The sequence below is a fragment of the Opisthocomus hoazin genome, chromosome 4, assembly GCF_030867145.1.
Source record: "Opisthocomus hoazin isolate bOpiHoa1 chromosome 4, bOpiHoa1.hap1, whole genome shotgun sequence".
NCBI lineage: Eukaryota > Metazoa > Chordata > Aves > Opisthocomiformes > Opisthocomidae > Opisthocomus > Opisthocomus hoazin.
Window position 1 is genome coordinate 27,987,414 of NC_134417.1, and position 13,743 is coordinate 28,001,156.

At 54.7% G+C, this 13,743-nt stretch overlaps 1 long non-coding RNA gene across 1 annotated transcript; it reads left to right on the top strand.

The window, feature by feature from the left end:
* The first annotated feature begins 1,090 nt into the window (after positions 1–1,090).
* Positions 1,091–12,162, top strand: LOC142361140 (uncharacterized). Its single transcript, XR_012763689.1, has 3 exons — positions 1,091–1,255; positions 9,904–10,067; positions 11,501–12,162. It is a non-coding gene; the product is annotated as an uncharacterized LOC142361140 (long non-coding RNA).
* The last annotated feature ends 1,581 nt before the right edge of the window (positions 12,163–13,743 follow it).

The window sequence follows — 13,743 nt, forward strand, 5'->3', positions numbered from 1 at the left end:
CCGTACAATAGTCATTTGGGTAGCTCCTGGCCCCTCTTCTCATTGTGGATGGCTGCCTTAGTTTGACCTTCAAGATCAGTTTTACTGGTTTCTTCCCTTCTTTATAAGCCATAATAATGCAAAGCCACCAAAGCAATTCCTATATTCACAGAATCACAGAATCACAGAATGTTCAGGGTTGGAATGGACCTCTGTGGGTCATCTAGTCCAACCCCCTGCCGAAGCAGGGTCGCCTACAGCATATTCCCCCCCAGAATCCTATATGCCCAAAGCAGCTCTTAATATACCCAGTATTTACAGGGTGGCTACAAAGAAGATGGAGATTCCCTTTTTACAAGGAGCCACATGGATAAGACGAGGGGTAACGGGTACAAGTTACTCCTGGGACACTCTGCTCGGACACAAGAGGAACATTTTTCACAAGGAGAACAATCAGCCATTGGAATACTCTTCCCAGGGAAGCGGTGGATTCCCCAAACTGGAACACTTTTAAGATTCAGCTGGACGGGGTGCTGGGCCGTCTTGTCTAGACCGTGCTTTTGCCAAGAAACGTTGGACCAGATGATCCTTGAGTTCCCTTCCAGCCTGGTATTCTACGATTCCATGAAAGCATTCCCTACAAGTATTTTACAAAAAGATACACCCCCCCCAAAAAAAAAATTAATTTCGGGACAGCGACTAAAAAGTGGAAAGAAGCCATCGTGAAAAAGCCGAGGCGACCTTCCACCGTGCTCGTTAACCTGATTTCATTTATGCATGACTCGCTCGCCGCTGCAAAGGTTCGGTCTCTCCAGCAGTAATGGTTGTTTTTTATTTCGGAGCAGTGCCGAGCAGCTGAACAGGGGAATTTTTTTTGCGTGTGGGCAAGGGGGGGTGTGTGAATTTTATTGGGGGGGAAAAAGGGCAAACTGCCGGAGCAGGAGCTGTTGCAGCTTTTATTGGGGGGGGGGCGGGGGAGGAGGCAAACTGGAGGAGCTGTTGCAGCGACTGAGCGATGCAAAGCCGGCTTTGCGGCGCGGTCCCACGGGGGGAGGGGTGTGGGGGGTGTGTGTCCCCTCCCGCAGCCCTCGCGTGTGCTGCCGGCGTGACCCGCCCCGCGTTGCGTGCCGAGCTCCGCGCCGCATCGCTAAGCCCCGGCCTGGCAGAGGCCGCACGCCCCCCCCCCCCCTCCTTTAACCTCTTCGTCATCCCAGGCGAGATAAGGGGAACGGGAAGGGGGGTCTCGCGTGTGAAGGGCGGCTCGCCCCCCGCGGAGGTATTTAATTAAGAGCGGCATTAACGGCGAGACGGGAAGGCAGCGCTGAGATCGGCGCCGAGAGCGGGGCGGGGGGGGGGGGTGCCTGGCCGCGCCTTGCCGGCATCTGTTCCCCTGCGTGATGGCGGCGGGGGGGCGCGGGCCGGGCGCCCAGCGCCTCTCACGCGATGGCCTCGAACGTGGCGGGGAAGGGCGCGATGAGATCAGCGCGGAGCACCGCGGGACGGGGGGGGGGAGGCGGCCGTGTCACGCAACGGGCGGGAGGTGCGGGCGCTGAGGGGATCTGGTGCTGGGGGGACCTGAGGGGATCCAGTGCTGGGGGGGCTGTGGGATCCAGTCCTGGGGGACCTGAGGGGATCCAGTGCGGGGGTGGGGGGGGTGGGGGGGCGCTGTGGGGTCCAGTGCTGGGGACCTGAGGGGATCCAGTGCTGGGGGGCTGTGGGATCCAGTGCGGGGGGGGGGCTGAGGGGATCCGGTCCTGGGGACCTGAGAGGATCCAGTGCTGGGGGGGGTGAGGGGTCTGGTGCTGCGGCACTGAGGGGAGCCAGTGCTGGGAGGGGCTGAGGGATCCAGTGCTGGGGGGGCTGCGGGATCCAGTGCTGGGGACCTGAGGGGATCCAGTCCTGGGGGGCTGAGGGGAGTCGGTCCTGGGGGGGCTGAGGGGGGGCTGAGGACATCCAGTCCAGGGGGCATTGTGGGGATCCAGTCCTGGGGGCGCTGAGGAGACCCTGTCCTGGGGGGAGCCTGTCCTGGGGGGAATTAATTTTTTGTTTTTATGCAAGCATGTAAAAAACATGGGGGTTGGAACGAGGTGACCTATAAGGTCACTTCCAACCCAAACCCTTCTATGATTCTGTGGCTGAGGAGAGCCCGTCTTGGGGGGGCTGCAGAGGTCCTGTACTTGGGGGCTCTGAGGAGCTCCTGTCCTGGGGGGCTATGGGGACCCTGTCCCCGGGGGGCTTCCTTTAGGCTGTTGTTTCTATGCAAGCACGTAAGAAACATGGGGTTTGGAACCAGACGGGCTTCAAGGTCCCTTCCGACCCGAACCATTCCACGATCATACGGCTGAGGAGAGCCTGTGCTCGGGGAGCTGAGGAGATGCAGTGCGGCGGGGTGAGGGGAGCCTGGCCCAGGGATGAGGAGGAGCTGGCGGGCTCCATGCTGCTGCTCCCGGGACGCTCCCGGGGTGCCCTGAGCAGAGGAGACCCTGCTCCCACCACCCTCTGCCATGGCCCCTGCACCCTGGGCTGCCCTTTGGGGGTGGCCGGGGGCTGCGGGGGGCTGCGAGGGGTCTGTGCCCTGTCCTGCGGGGCAGGCAGGCCACCGGGCCGGAGTCCGGCCGCCTCTCGCCCACGTGGCGTGGCGGCTGGCCGGCGTGCGTGCCAGCCCGAACGACCGGGACTGCTGGAGATCAGGTTCCAGGCAGCGCGAGCAGCTCCAAGGACAAACGAACGGGCGAGAAATGAGTGCGTGACATGCAGCAGTCATAAGCCAGCTATTTCCATTGTTTTCCGGTAGGCTTTGTACCTTCTCAAACACACGTGGAAAGCCTCCCACTGCTTAGAAATCCCAACCCAGAGGAGCAAAGTCCGTGCCAGTGGGCAGCTGGGGAAAAAGGCTGACAAGCACGAACACCCTCTTCACGCAAAGCAAGACTGGAAGGGGGGGGGGGTGGTGCGTGTGTGAGGGTGAATAGACGTGCCTGTGCCTGCAACATCTCCCAGGTAGAAGAAAAGTCATACTTTTATACTAGCCCCCTTGTTTTCGGCTGCCCTTTCATTTATTCAACACAAAGACCAGTGCAGGGAAGCGTTTTTGCAACGTTGCCTGAAAGTAACTCCTCTGGGAAGCCGCTGGCGGCTCCGGTTGTTTTGCTGTGGCAGAGCGGAGCTCCGGTGCTGGTCACTCAACCCCACGGTGCCACGGGTGCGTGGGGGCTCTGCGGAGGAGCAGGAGGGGTCCCGGCGCGGGGGCCCTCAGCAGAGGCTGACACGAGGAGGAGAGATGGCAGGAGACGTGCGGAGGGAGGGGTCATGGGAAGGACAAGGCTTGCGCGGCGTGCGGCAGCGAGGTTATTTCTGGTGCTGCGTGCACATCGTGTTAGTTCCTGTTTTCAAGCTCTGTTGCTTGCTAGGTTTGTTTGGTTTGCTCTGCTCCCTCCCCTTTGCAAATGTCAGCAGGACGAGACCACGGTGGGAGAGCAGGCTCGGTGGAAGGATGTGCGGAGGAGAGGTCTGAAGGGTCGTTCTGTGCAAAGGGACAGCAGCAGGAAAGAAACTCTCCAAAGCAGCATGAAAAAGAAGATTAGGAGAAGCGTAAAGGAGCAGGGTCCTGGTGGTGTGTGCAGAAAGGCAGAGGCGAGGTGGCGGTACCGGCCTCTGAAGGTGGCATGATGCTGGCACAGGAGCATGCTAGCAGCAGTGGGGCATGCAAGGCAGGAATCGGGTCGTGAGGGAGGAGATCCCAGTGCTCCTGTTGTGACATTGCCAAATCAAAGGCGAGCTTTTGGCCGCAAGAGCCCCTGAGGTGAATCAGAGAAGGAATCTGTATGATTAAGCAGCAGCTGAGTGCCAGAAGCGACGACATGTCAAGGGTAGTATCAGGAGTGTGTGTGTACAGGACAGTGGGTTTATCTGCCACGATAGAAGAGGATTTGAAAAAGAACACGAGAAGCTCATACGGAGTCTGGGTTGGCAGCAAGAGAACTTGGGAAGGGGGCCAGGAAAAGTGTCAGAGATACGAGGCCGGAGGCATACAGAGCACAGGGGCAGCTTCAGCAGTCGAGCAGATAGGACCAGGCACGAAGGGCAAGCAGGCACAGAGAGCCAGCCAGCAGGACGTGATCTGGGGAGGGAATGACCAAGCAAAAGCCCAAACCCCTGGGAGATCGGTGCAGCAGGGTTCAAGGTTTTGTTCTTTATCTTTAAGGCATTCCAGGGCCTGTGCTCAGCATATCTGAAAGATCACCTAATGCTCTTCGATGACGATGATGGTGGCACTTCTGATGGCTCCTCGGGCAAAACAGGACTTTTACCATGAGGGTGAGGTTCATCTGTGCAGGACTCAGCAGTTTCCCAGGGGCCTGCTAGGAAACTCCCACGGGAACGCAGAAACCCCATAAATCTTTCCCCTTCCCCCCATCCACGAGCAGAGTGATCTGCTTTTGCCTAGTTTAAACACACAATCTGTAGGGAGGAAAACGTTTATACTGTTGGCTTTAAAAAAAAAACAAACCTGAAAATCCTGCCAAAATAGAAACTTCACACAAAGCCCTCCCACTGAAAGAGGGTGAGAATGGATGAAACGAGACAGATGTTACTCACAATCGTAGTGAGCTACTGGAGTAAAGATCAGGCGATGGTGAAGGAGCTATGGAGTCATTATGAAAGAGGAAAAACAATGAAGGAAGCCTGGCTGTTCAGAGGATGGAGCGTACGGCTGACCTGAATCTAGGAGGCAAGATAAGTACAGGCACATCATTCGGAGACCCAGGCTGCAAAAACGATGCGTCAGTCTCCCAGCCTGCAGTGAAGGGAATGGGATTATCTATAGAAATAAGCAATATTGAGGTTTGCAAGCCCTGAAATTGCGGTATGGTATCTGCTGTTGACACAGTTCTGGAGCTGTTCTTGGGCTCCACTCCATCTCCTGATGCTACGGGCACCCTTTTAAAATGTGAAATAACAGCATATAGTACTTTGCAGTAGATTAGGCTACTCCTTCCTCCACTTCACGTTATTACCTCATGATTTGTGATTGCAGTGTAATGTCCTGGCACATCCTGATAGGAAAATGCAGAAGTTGCAGTTCCATGACGTGGTCTGACAATTTAAATTTATCTCCCACAAGGAGATAACACCGTGTGTATGTTGATCGCATGCTGTTGCTACAACCTTGCTGTTAAAATACAGCCATATCCTTATACCTTGGTGTGTGGAACTCGGATGAAAAGAAGATAGAAGATTTTGCTTGCTCTGCTTTAGAACCCATTTCCTCCTACACTGATCAGTTAAACGCATTGACTGCAAATGGGTCGAGCTCAAGACGCCATCTCAAATGGGGGCCTGTATTTCTGATACCCAAAATATAGGTGACATTTACCGAAGTGCAAAAAGAGTTCTTTCTGGGATCTCAGGATAGACACTGGGGTAGACGATGGCTGGGTGAGTTTGACTTGATTCTGCTCCCTTGCTGTTACGACCAACTGCGCTGCCGTCAGCAAGCTCACGAAGCCAAAAGGAGCTCAGCCGTCACAGCCTGTGGCCGCCCAAGGTAACCTGCATCGCACTGCTGCTCTGATGCTGCCCAAGCTGACGGCTCCTGAGAGCTCGCGTAGTTAAATGAGTGGTGGCAGGCATCGCCATCGTCGTGCAAGCTGTTGATGAGAGGCCTGGAACAGACAGCAGCAGAGGTTACGAGGTGGTTGATTCAGGTCTGCTGCAGCACGTAGGAAGGGCGTGATGACCTGCTCAGCACCACGTTTCATTGCTTTAATTCAGCTCTCATTCCTGTGAATTGGCTGTCAGCAAGTCATGATTTATGTAATCTGTTTGCTACTTGTAATTATCCTAAACGGTTTAGGAAAGGAAATCTTGCTTTAAAATACTTGCTTTAAAAGCTCTAGGTTTCTTTGCCATTTGTCCTGAAAAAAAGCTGCTGAAGAATTTGGCACGGTGGTGTCAGCAGAAGGTGCAGAGCTGTTGAGACGTCTGGGAGCACGGGTGCTGACTACAGCACGTTGTCAGAGGTACACACAAAGCGGTGTTCCTAGTTCCTGCTAAGAGCACGCCTAGTGCCAGCCGGGCGCGGGCTGCAGCCGTTCACCGGCAGCGTGCCCTCTGCTAGGCTCCAAGAGAAGCTCCGCACGTGGGGTGACCTTAGTTCTGCTGACTGATTCCTATGCTGCTTCAGCCCTCAGAATCACAGAATCACAGAATGGCAGGGGTTGGCAGGGCCCTCTGTGGGTCCCCCAGCCCAACCCCCTGCCCAAGCAGGGTCACCCAGAGCAGGCTGCACAGCACCGCGTCCAGGCGGGGCTGGAATATCTCCAGAGAAGGAGACTCCACAACGTCCCTGGGCAGCCTGGGCCAGGGCTCCGTCACCCTCAGAGGGAAGAAGTTCTTCCTCATGTTCAGCTGGAACTTCCTCTGCTTCCGTTTGTGCCCGTTGCCCCTTGTCCTGTCACTGGGCACCACTGCAGAGTCTGGCCCCGTCCTCCTGACCCCCACCCTGCAGATATTTAGAGGCATTTCTAAGGTCCCCTCTCAGCCTTCTCTTCTCCAGGCTGAACAAGTCCAGCTCCCTCAGCCTTTCCTCGTAGGAGAGATGCTCCAGTCCCCTCACCCTCGGTGAGGTCCGTGACAGGTTAACGTCCTGCTGTTCCCCGGAGCTGGTGTGGTCGCTTGTCCCTAGGGAGGAGCAGGAGGTCGGCAGCCCGGAGGCAGAGATGTGGCGTGGCGTGCAGAGCAAAGTGCTCCTGAGGGCTGAATCCAGCTCGTCTTGCTCACCTGACAGCAGTAGGCCTAGTCAGGAGAGCCAGCGAACTTGGCCCACAAGAGGAACGAGATGGTTGTGAAACTGGACAGCGTTTCCCTGTCACTATGGAGTCACTAAGGGAACAGGCGTATTTTCTTCCTGTTTACAGAACGTTTCACCAGTAGCTTTGCACCCATCTCTGGTGAACTGCAGCCACAATTTTCAAGCCCCATTGACACGCCATGGTGATAAAACCTGCCAGAGCTTTTTTATGGTCTGAAATACCGAGGTCTGAGATACCGAGGTCTGAAATACTGAGGCTCCCCGGCAGGCACGGGCTGGCTGGGCTGAGCCGGGGCTCGCCGCCGGGTGCTGTGGTGCAGGAGGCTGCGTTGCCGCAGGCTGACAGGAGATGTGGCCACGGCCGCCTCTTTGCTGGAAGCCCACTGAGGCTGCAGCCGCCGAAGTACGAGTGAGGGCAGGCTGGAAGATTGCCCGGATGCGTCACGGGGGTGGAATTGCTCCCGAGGGAATCCGGAACGGCAAGGTACAACCCACATTTCGTCAGCACGTGTGCGAGACTGAACCTCGCTGGGAAGTCAGGCTCGAACTGGGGTTCCAGCAGAGTGACTAAGAGGGTGCTGCCACCCTTCCTGGGTCCATCTCACAGTGCAGTAGCTCGTGGCTTAAAACCAAAGGTATTCACATTTCGTTCAGGACTATACACACCCACATCGTACCACACAGGGGACATTCGCGATACATAATTCGCCATTTATTCACAGTACTGTGAATAAAATAAAAGTTAATTTATTCCCAGCGGTTGTGGCAAGTGCTTTCACAGAATCACAGAATCACAGGATGGTCAGGGTTGGCAGGGCCCTCTGTGGGTCACCCAGCCCAACCCCCTGCCCAAGCAGGGTCACCCAGAGCAGGCTGCACAGCACCGCGTCCAGGCGGGGCTTGAATATCTCCAGAGAGGGAGACTCCACAGCCTCCATGGGCAGCCTGGGCCAGGGCTCCGTCACCCTCAGAGTGATTCTCCGTTTCATTGCAGAAACGATTTCATTGCAAAAGAGTTTTCATTTCATGTTGTGTTGGTGAAAGGCGATGGAGTCCCCAGCTGCATGGGTAAGAGCGGCAGGCTCCGGGCGCAGGGCTGTCGCAGGGGATCAGTCATGTCCTCAGCCACAGAGGACATTGAGGAGAAGAACAAATCCCCCATCCTACAGTTACAGGCTCCTTTCACAGTCGATGTTTTTCATCTCTACCGAATACTAAATTACAGATAATTGCAAGCTTCCTGACCTTTACCTGATGGCCTCTCTTTCCACATTTGAGAGAAAAGCCGTGGTTTTGTTCTGCAAGGTGCACAGAAAGCCTTCTCTGGCCAAACCAGCCACTTGTCCCTTCCCTCAGCAGGGTGCGAGGCGCCCGGCAGCCCGGCACGCTGGGACCAGCTCACCAGGACAGAATACAGAATCACAGAATCACAGAACGTTAGGGGTTGGCAGGGCCCTCTGTGGGTCCCCCAGCCCAACCCCCTGCCCAAGCAGGGTCACCCAGAGCAGGCTGCACAGCACCGCGTCCAGGCGGGGCTGGAATATCTCCAGAGAAGGAGACTCCACAGCCTCCCTGGGCAGCCTGGGCCAGGGCTCCGTCACCCTCAGAGGGAAGAAGTTCTTCCTCGTGTTCAGACGGAACTTCCTATGCTTCCGTTTGTGCCCAACGTGTCCCTCTGTCCTTGCACCCTGCCGTCTCAGCATTCGTCTGCGGGAGGGCACCGCGGCGAACAGCAGAACCCCGCTTTCTGGGGTCTGGGTCGGGTATGACTCAAAGGCTCGGCCGTTTTGGGAGTTCTGCAGCGTTTTGCGTGCTGAGCTGGGATTAGTGCCTGCAGAATGAAAGTGCTGCCATGCTGCTGTTTGCTCTTTGTGCAATATCCCTTTGAGTACACTTTGCAGTATCTTAGCTGATACTGTAGTAGATACTCAGCGTAGTATCTGTAAGTACAACAACGACGCGGTCACACAAGCGGAGGATCAGCACTTCCCACTGGGGATACAAGCCGCATTCCCCACCCCAAGATTAAAGGCGCATTCAATATTTATAGAGCTGTCACGCCTAGAGGCCCCGTCAGGAGTAAGGTCCACAGTACCTGGTGCTCTGAAAACCTGCGATAAGAGCCGGTCCCTGCCCCGAAAGAATGCAGCCCCGGCGCGGGCTCACCCACTGCCCCGGGGTGGGTGCTTGCCTGAGCTGCCCCGCCGTGCCTGTTTCACAAACCTCCTGCTCGCGGAAAGACCAGTTGAGTTATCAGTGGTACGAGAGGGCGGAGGCTTTGTTTCAATGCTGCGTTCTGGCTCCCCTGTGTTTTACAGATGAGGACCCTCCGCTAAAACTGCTGGGCTTCTGTGAGGCGCACCATTCCCGCGGCGGGCAGGATGGGAGCTGGGAAAAAACCCAACCGGGCAGGATGGGAGCTGGGAAAAAACCCAGCCGTACAGCACAGGGGATGGTGTCTGCCTTGAGAAGTGCCTCTTCTCACAGAACAACCTTTTCCCCATTACAAGAAGAGGGTTTCAGGTCGGTAGCAGCCCAGTCCTGGACCATGGGAGGTCTACATTCAGTTTCTGTTCCTCAGGTGTCCTGGGCGAGTGACTCTGCCTCTTCCTTGTGCAACTCCTTAGCTACCAAACACTGCTGCTTCGCCTGGGCGTGTTGCGGGCATCAGCACCGGCAGGGAGGCGAGCCTGCCTCGGGCGGGTGGCCGGCACGCGGCTCTGGGATGGGCGAGCTTGCTCGCTGCCAGGCACGCTGCTAAGCACTGGTTTCACAACCGGCAGAGGCCTCGGCGGCGGGGAAGGAAGCAGAACCTGTGGCTGGAAGTGACTAAGCCCAGGGCTGGGGCTGGGGTAGGACGAGCAGTTTCTGGTCAGGGCAGCCTGGCATCGACTGCAGAGGAAATCCTGGAAGCAGGTGACCTTGAGGTGAAGTGCAGGGGTGGGATTTGGACCTCTCGCTGGCTGGGGCAGCAGTGGCATCAGCGGGACCCGTCTCCAAATACAAGCCTGTGGAAGTCCAGCCTGGCGAGTAAATCAGGTCTAGTAGCCAGTAAATCCAAGAATGTATGTGACATGCCCCTAACTATCATCTTCATCCGCATCTGGAAGATTACGGAACGTCTTCAGCTCAGAGCACTTGCTCCCTGTGGTGCCCGGGCAGCTTCAGCATGACGAAGCAAGCAAGGCGAGCTCACCTTCACCTCCGTCCTGACTTGTGGCTGACAGCACGCTGAGGGAAGGTCCTGACGCGAGGCGCTGGGCGCAGCTCAAAGGTACAGAGCCCGCCGCAGCGCAGCACTGCGGACCAGGCTGCGGAGGAGTGAATCACGCACAACGCCTGCTCCTACTGCTCCTTTGTGCCTGCCTTTCCCTTGCCCGTCCTGTGACCTGCTTATTCACACGCACATTCCTGCGCGCGGCCGTGCTGCAGCACAGCGCGGTGAGGAGTGTCGGGGCGTTTGGGCCAGCGTATTCACCAGGACTTCATTAGCCCCCAGGGACCTGCTTGGTAGATGAGTTTACAGAATCACAGAATCACAGAATGGTCAGGGTTGGAAGGGACCTCTGTGGGTCAACCCAGTCCAATCCCCTGCCGAAGCAGGGTCACCCAGAGCAGGCTGCACAGCACCGCGTCCAGGCAGGTCTAGAATATCTCCAGAGAAGGAGACTCCACAGCCTCCCTGGGCAGCCTGGGCCAGGGCTCCGTCACCCTCAGAGGGAAGAAGTTCTTCCACCTGTTCAGCTGGAGCTTCCTCTGCTTCCGTTTGTGCCCGTTGCCCCTTGTCCTGTCGCTGGGCACCACTGGAAAGAGTCTGGCCCCATCCTCCTGACCCCCACCCTGCAGATATTTAGAGGCATTTCTAAGGTCCCCTCTCAGCCTTCTCCAGGCTGAACAAGCCCAGCTCCCTCAGCCTCTCCTCCTAGGAGAGATGCTCCAGTCCCCTCACCATCCTCATAGCCCTTAGGTCTTGTCTCTAATAGTCTGTTTAGTTTAGGTCTCTAATAATCTGTTAGCACTGCGTGCTCTGGCAGTGGTACCCCGACCTGCTGGCTTGATTTGCTGGTGTGCTTCAACAGGTTACCCCAGAGATCCCGGCCCCCCCGGAGCAGCGCTTGCTGGGTGACCCACAAGCTCTTTCGCCCCCTGGGCACAGAGCTGCTCTGAACGGCTCCGCCGAACTTTGTGCCCCTGAGAAGAAAGCTCATCCCGGTGAGATAAACTGCAGCCCTTTTGAACCCCGTTCCGGGAACTGGCCGTCACCGTCCTTGCTGGACCACATCTGCAGGAGCTGGCTTTTTGTGGGGCGGTCTGAGGGAACCATGCCCGAGAGCTGGTACGATGCCCTGGGAGCCTTTCCCATCTGACAGCGAGCGGTGCGCAGCAAAGCCATGCCGTGCATGCCGCTGCTCCGCACTCCCCGCACCGCGTGTGCTCCCCACTGACCATGAATGTCAAAGTGCCTGGAGCTGCCATTTTGTTTATTTTAAGGATGGCAATGACTAACATTTCGGTATCGCCTTTCAGAACTCTTAAAAATAGAAGTTTAAAAATTGCTTCACCTAATCCTTACCACGTAATACCTTCCTGGCTGAGAGGAAGAGACCAGCCACAGCAGCAACACGACATGGGTGTTTTGGAAATTAACTCTGATCTAGAGAGAAGCGTAATTACAAGTTATTTATACTGAGCCTTTTTCCTTCACAGGCTGCACAAAAAGTGGATCAACAGAACGATTCCCATTTCACAGCAAAACAGGGGCAGGCTGCTCAGAGTGGCAGAGCCGGAAGAGGATCTGGATCCTTCAGTTGGTTTCAGCCTGCTTGATTACAGCTTTCTTGCCTTGTAATAAATGTGTGATCCGTAAAAGATAATTCTGTCACGGTGTTAAAGGCAATTAGACATACAGGATTCATCACTGATGTTTTCAAACATTTAAAGCTCCCAGTAGAACAACTACCATTTGCCAGTTCTTTACAGGGATGAGAAAATACTCCCTTCCCTGATTTCCTACAAACCAGCGTTTCCCAGCTATGCGCATCATCAGTGAATCGAGTGAAGACAAATGTGCTCTCTCATTTCCAGTTGAGCCTGTCATGTTATATGGCACTACACAGTACGTCCAGAAACCAACGCAGCTGATCTGGCATGCCATTGCTGTGAAAGGAAATTAAAACAAATACAGATTTATGAAAGAAGGCCCATTTTTGGCACTAGGCAAGGATTTCCTGGCTGACTGCTAATACCAAAGTGCAGATCGTCTATTTTATGCTAGCAAAGGGAAATCCCAGCAATTCATGCCACAGCATTAGAACACAGGAGTCTAAAAATAGCATTAAAGAGCTGGACTGGAAACAACAATAAAAACGAAAAAGAAAACCTTGTCTTTTTGTTTGCTTGCTTGCTTTTTTGAAAGTAAGAATGCTAAATTCAATGCCAAGAGCGAATTTCAAAATGACAGGGCCTGAAAGGTGAGACGAGAATATCAAAATATCCACCTGGCTTGTGTGGGCCGGCTGCAGGAGCCTTTTCTCTGTGCTTGGCAGGGTTTCTGCTGCAGTCCCGTCCTTGGTAAACGGAGAGGTAGATGAAGGCACTCTCTGCTGACTTGGGAAGCGAGGACAAGCAGGGAGAGGACTGATGGGGCATGGACAGTCCAAGGATGAAGAAGACACCCTCAGGTCTCTTCTTCACTGGGTTTTCTCACGGATCTCCCACTCCGAATTTCCTCCTGAGGTCTAAGTCATAGAATCATAGGATGGTTTGGGTTGGAAGGGACCCTAAACATCATCTGGTTCCACCCCCCCTGCCATGAGCAGGGACATCTTCCACCAGACCGGGGTGCTCAGAGCTCCATCTCCCCTTCCTCTGTATTCAAATGTTAATTCAAATCAGAGATACGTAATCCAGGCTGCATGGCTTTCAGCAGCCAGCTTTTTATTTATCTGTCTCATTGGAGGACTTGGAAATCCTCACGCAGAAACATCGTAAAAGACAAATCATCGATTTAAGAGCGAAAAAATATTCCACGAAGGAGCAGAGAAGAACAGAAATAGTTTTGAAGATGACTGCAGGGAAGGAAAGAGAGTATCCGGATAGTCCTGAGACTTCCCAGGCCTTTGAGAATTCCCCACAAATGCAGCTTTCTTTCATTTTAAAAAAGTAATGGGTTGAATTTAGTGGTTGTATACTCACCACGTACCCCAGCAGCTGCCTTCTGTAAGCGGGCGTTCTGCAAGGGGGCGGCAGGAGGGCATCAGGCAGCAGAAGATCACACGCTGCGTGCTGGCGAGCAGCAACGGGAGGCCGAGTTTGTGGTGGGATCCCAGCTGGATGAAGCGATTGCACAGGGACATTTTTTGTACTTGAATCTTACATTTGTTTAAGATTTCAAAACTCATTTCTTTAAAAAGGAGGGTGATTTCCCAACCTCCATGTGCTTTATCATGGTTTCACCATTCCTTTTCAGCTGTGTTCATTTTCCCCATGATCCTGATGATTAATTCATGTTGATACATGTTGAATTCAGATGCTTCACTGTTCAACCTGCAAATTCCTAGCGTGTGTTCCGATACAACCCAGGCCCCTCACGCCAGGTAAGACAGGGATGAGAAACAGCTTCACTGCTGAGCCTGCCTTCCTCTTGCAGTTACATTCCCTCAGACCCACAGGGAGAAGAAGAAACAGGGAAGAATCTTTCTTTGCCGAGGGCCCTTCAGATACCATTGGGAGACCACACACAACACCACCTCTAATGTTATCCCACCATAACATGGGAAAAATCAAACATCCCTAGGCCAGAGAAATTATGTCAGGGGCTGCAGGTTTCTCATAGTTGCCTTAAATACACAGTGTCCTTAAAAATACTGGCTCAGTTTGCTCGAGGATAGAGGATGGTTGGGACTCACAGCCTTGTCTCAGGAGATGAGCAATCCTTGCAGCATCATTGT